This window comes from Loxodonta africana (genome assembly GCF_030014295.1).
Source record: "Loxodonta africana isolate mLoxAfr1 chromosome 26 unlocalized genomic scaffold, mLoxAfr1.hap2 SUPER_26_unloc_2, whole genome shotgun sequence".
In the NCBI taxonomy this organism is placed as follows: Eukaryota; Metazoa; Chordata; class Mammalia; order Proboscidea; family Elephantidae; genus Loxodonta; species Loxodonta africana.
The window spans coordinates 147368-153367 of NW_026974841.1; positions in this window are offsets into that span (position 1 = coordinate 147368).

Sequence of the window (6000 nt, forward strand, 5' to 3'; positions counted from 1 at the left end):
CCACTCTTTTCCATTCTACGCTATCCTACTCTACCCTACGTTACTCTAATCTATTCGATTGGATGCGATTCGAAGCAATTCGGTGTGATTCATCTCGTTTTGTTTCCATTTGACTCGATTCGGCCAGAATTGGCTCTATTCAGCTATATCCTGCACTATTTGACTCTATTTGACTCAATTCTACTCTGCTCTACTCTTCTCTGCTTTACTCTCTCTACTCTACCCTACTGTACTATATTCTATTCATTCTATTCTGTAGTATTCTGTTCTATTCTACCCACCCGCCCCTCCCCTAATCTATTTGATTAGATTCGATGTGACGTATTTCCACGTGATTTGACGCGATTCGGCTTGAATCAGCTCGATTCAGTTCGCATCGGCTCTGTTCGGCTCGACTTGACTCCATTTCACTCCATTCGGCTCGATTAGGCTCGAATTCCATCGATTCTGCTGGATTCTGCTCAATTAGGCCTTATTTGGCCCTATCCGGCCCTATTCTGCTCTATTAGACTCTTTTGTACTCTATTCATATCTATCCGTCTCTATTGGACTCCGTTCAACTCCATTCTATTCCATTCCACACCATTCTTCACTATTTTCCTCTATTCTATTCTACCCTTCCCTACCCTAATCTCTTCTAATCGATTCGATTTGATTTGACGTGATTCGAAGCAACCGGACGTGATTCGTCTCGTTTTGTCTCCACTCGGCTCAATTCGGCTATGTTCTCTCTCTTTGACTCTATTCTGTTCTGTTGTATTCTTTCTGTTCTGTTCTGTTCTCTCCTATTCTGTTGTACTCTATTCTATGCTACCCTACCCGACCCTACGGCACCCCACCCGAACCTAGCCTACTTTAATCTATTGGATTCAATTCGATTCCGTGCAAAGCGATTTGATAGGACTTGACTGGATTCGGCAAGATCCGAAGGGATTTGATGAGATTCAATGCGACTCGACGTGATTCGGTAGGATTCTCTGGGGTTTGACGCAATTCGAAGTTATTCGACGTGATTCCATGGGATTCGACACGATATGAAGCCATTTGACCTTGTTTGATTCAAAACGATGTGACTCGACTCGATTCGACCTGATTCGATTCGACGCTATTCGGTGACAGTCAGTGCGATTCTGCTTGATTCCGCTCGATTAGGTGTGATTCGGCAGTATACAGCTCTTTTCGGCTGTATTCAGCTCCATTCGTCTCTATTCAGCTTATTCGGCTCTATTCGACTGTATTCGACTCTACTCTTTTCCACTCTATTCTACTCGATTCTATTCCTTCTATTCTGTTCTAATCTCTTCTATTCCACTCTTCTCTGTTCTATTCTACCCTCCCCTCCCCTCCCCTCCCCTTCTCTAATCTATACGTCTCGATTGGATTTGACGCATTGAACGCGATTCGAGGCGATGAAGCTTGAATCGGCTCGATTCGGCTCGATTTGGCTCTATTCGGCTCAGTTAGGCTCCATTCAGCTTGTTTTGGCTTGAATCGCTTCGAATCTGCTCGATTTGGCCTTCTTCGGCCCTATTCTGCTCTATTCGACTCTTTTCCACTCTATTCGTTTCTATTTGACTCCATTCTATTCATTCCACACTATTCTACACTCTTCTACTCTATTCTGCTCTACCCTACCCAACACCACTCTAGTTTACTCTAATTGCTTCTACACGATTCCTCTCGTTTCGTCTGCATTCGGCTCTATTCAGCTCTAGTCTCCTCTTCTCTATTCTATTGTATTGTTTCTACTCTGTTCTGTACTATTCTACTCTATTCTACCCTACCCTATGCTACCCAACTCTAAGGTATTGTAATCCATTTGATTGGATTTGATTCAACCCATTTCGACATGATTCGGCTCGATTTGGCTCTGTTCGAATCTATTCTACTCTACTCTGTTCCCCTCTACTCTACTCTAGCCTACTCTTTTCTGTATTCGTTCTGTGTTGTTCTGTTCTATTTTGTTGTGTTCTGTTCTGTTTTATCCTATTCTACTCCATTCTACCCTAGCCTAGCCTCCCCGAACCTCCGTACTCTAGTCTATTCAATTGAATTCGACAAATTTTGACGCGACTAGGGGCCGAATCGGTGCGATTCATGTCCATTCGGCTCCATTTGTCTCGAATAGTGTCGATTCGGCTTGATTAGGCTCGATTTGGCTCCATTAGGCTCGATTCACTGGATTCGGCTCGATTTCGCTCAATTCAGCTCGATTTGGCCCTCTTCGGCCCTCTTCGGCTCTCTTCAGCTCTTTTCTACTCTACTCGATTCCATTGCACACCATTCTACTCCATTCTACGCTATTCTACTATACCCTACTGTAATTGATTCGATGGGATTCGACGCCATTCGACGTGATTTGTCTCGTTTCGTCTCCATTCAGCTTGATTCGACTCTGTTCTACTCTACTCTATTCTACTCTACACTATTCTGCTCTGCTCTACCCTTTTCTACTCTATTCTATTGTATTCTTTCCATTCTCTTCTACTGTGTTCAAGTCTACTCTATTCCATGCTACCCTAATCTAATCTATTCTACTGGATTCGATTCCACGCATCTCGATGCGATTCGGCTCAAATCGGCTCCTTTCCACTCCATTCATCCCCAATCGGCTCAAATCGGTTCGATTCAGCTCTAATCGGCTCCATTCGGCTCTAGTCAGCTCGAATAGGCTCTATTCGGCTCTGTTAGACTCTACTCAACTCTATTATCTCTTTTCGACTCCACTCGACTCCATGCTACACCATTCTACTCCATCCTAAACTATTCTCTACTGTATTGTATCGTACTCTACCCTACTCTAGTCTATTCTAATTGATTGGATTGGATTGGATTGGAATTGATCAGATTCAATGCAATTCGACGGGATTCGACGCGATACGGCACGATTCCACGGGATTCGGCGTGATACGTCTTGGTTTCTATCGATTTAGCTCTTTTGGGCTCTATTTGTCTGTATTTGGCTCTATTCGGCAATATTCGACTCTACTCTACTCTTCTATACTCTGCTCGTCTCGACCCTGTTCTATTCTTTCAGTTCTCTTCTCTTCTGTTCTACTGCACTCTATTCTACCCTACTCTACCCTAACTTAGCCTACTGTAATCTGTTCTATGCTATTCGACACACTTGAACGGAATTCGACCTGATTCGGGTCATATCAGCTCGATTCATCTCCTTTCTGCTCCATTAAACTCGATTCGGTTCTATTCGGCTCTTTTCCACTCTATTCGGCTCTTTTTGGCAGTATTCGACTCTATTTGACTCTAGTCTACTCGATTCTTTCTGTTCTGTTCTATTCTGCTCTATTCTATTCTTCTCTACCCTACCCTAACCTTACCTTCCCCACACTAATCTATTTGATTCGATTCGACACATTTCAAACGACTGGACATGATTCATCTCGATTCACCTTGAATTTGGTCAATTCGGCTGTATTCAGCTCTGTTTGGCTCTTTTCGGCTCTCTTCAACTCGATTTGACTCTATTCTCCTGGACCCGACTCTACTTAATTCTATTCTCTTCTTTCTATTGTGTTCTGTTGTGTTGTAGTCTAGCCTCTCCTGCCGTACCCTCGTCTACACTAGTCTATTCGATTCAACACATTTCGACGCGATTCCATGTGATTAGGCTTGAATCGGCTCGATTTAGCTCTATTTGGCTTGAATTGGGTCAATTCGTCTCGATTCTGCTCAATTCAGCATAATTAGGCTCGAGTGAACCTTATTCAGCCCTGTTCAGCTCTACTCAACCCTTTCTACTTTATTTGTCTCCATTTGGCTCCATTCAACTCCATTCCACACCATTCTACTCTTTTCTACTCTATTCTATTCTGTTCTACCCTACCCTACTCTAATCTATTCTAATCGATTCGATTCATCACGATTTGTCTCCTTTCCTCTCCATTCGAATCGATTCGGCTTGAATTGGATCTATTCATCTATATTCTGCACTACCCGGCTCTGACTATTCCACTCTACTCAACTCTACTCCATTCTACTCTTGGTATTCTCTTCTGTTCTACTCTACTCTATTCTATTCTTCTGTGCCCTTCCCTACTGAATCCCAGCCTAACCTACACTACTCTAATCTATTCAATTTAATTCGATTCCATTCAGTTTGACACCACTCGACCCGATTGGAGACAATTCGACGGGATTCGGTGAGATTCCGTGAGATTTGATGCGTTTTGGTGGGATTTGATGGAATTCGACGAGATCCGATGCAATAGGATGCAATTAAGTGTGTTTTGGCTCGATTTTGCTGGGTTCAGTTTGTCTCTATTTGGCTCATTTCGGCTCCACGAGGAGCCATTCATCCCGAATCTGGTCGACTCGACTCGATTCGGCTCATTTCGGCCATATTTGGTCCTATTCAGCGTTATTTGGCTCTATTCAACTCTTTTCTACTCTATTCATCTCTGTTCGAATCCATTCGACTCCATTCCACACCATTCTCTTCCATTCTCCACTGCTGTATTCTACAAAACCGTCCCCCACCCTACCGTATCCTAATCTAGTCTGCTCTTTTCTAGTCTCCTTTTCTGTTTTCTCTATTCCATCCCATGCTACTCTACCATACCCTGCACTAAGCTAACCTACCCTGACCTATGCTGTTCTATTCTATTTCCTTCTATTTTCTCTGTTCCACCGTATGCTTCCCTCCCCTATGCTACCCCACCGTACCATACTCTACTACTTAGGGTTACTCCATAAGGGTCCTAATTAAGGGGAGTAGTTCGGGCAAGGGTACTCCTTAAGGCAAGTGTACTAGTTCAGGCTACTAGTTAAGGCCAGGGTACTAGTTATGCAAGGGTACTAGTTAAGGCCAGGCTACTAGTTAAGGCATGGGTACTTGTTGAGGGTACTGGTTAAGGCAAGGGTACCCGTTCAGGCTGCTTGTTAAGGACATACTACTAGTGAAGGCAAGGGTACTAGTGAAGACTACTGGTTAAGGCAAGGGTACTTGTTAGGACTACTAGTTAAGGCAAGGGTACTAGATTAGGCTAAGAGTTCAGGCAAGGGTACTCGTTCAGATTACTGACTTAGGGTACTATTCAAGACTAGTCGTCTAGGCTACTGCTCTCTGCCACTAGTCTAGCCGACTAGTCCAGCTTACTAGTCTAGGCTTCTACTCTAGCCTTCTCTTGCCTACTCTAATGTAGTCTACTTGCATCTACCCTAGTCTTCCTATCATAAACTACCCTACCCTAACCTATTCTAATCGATTCCATTTGATTCGATTCAAAGCATTTCGATGCGACTGGACACCATCATGCTTGAGTCGGCTCGATTCAGCTCGATTTGGCTCGAATCGCTTCAATTCAGCTCGTTTCCACTCGGTTCAGCCTTATTCGGCCCTATTTGGCTCGATTCGACTCTTTTCTACTCTATTTGTCTCTGTTCGACTCCATTTGACTCCACTCTTTTCCATTCTACGCTATCCTACTCTACCCTACGTTACTCTAATCTATTCGATTGGATGCGATTCGAAGCAATTCGGTGTGATTCATCTCGTTTTGTTTCCATTTGACTCGATTCGTCCAGAATTGGCTCTATTCAGCTATATCCTGCACTATTTGACTCTATTTGACTCAATTCTACTCTGCTCTACTCTTCTCTGCTTTACTCTCTCTACTCTACCCTACTGTACTATATTCTATTCATTCTATTCTGTAGTATTCTGTTCTATTCTACCCACCCGCCCCTCCCCTAATCTATTTGATTAGATTCGATGTGACGTATTTCCACGTGATTTGACGCGATTCGGCTTGAATCAGCTCGATTCAGTTCGCATCGGCTCTGTTCGGCTCGACTTGACTCCATTTCACTCCATTCGGCTCGATTAGGCTCGAATTCCATCGATTCTGCTGGATTCTGCTCAATTAGGCCTTATTTGGCCCTATCCGGCCCTATTCTGCTCTATTAGACTCTTTTGTACTCTATTCATATCTATCCGTCTCTATTGGACTCCGTTCAACTCCATTCTATTCCATTCCACAC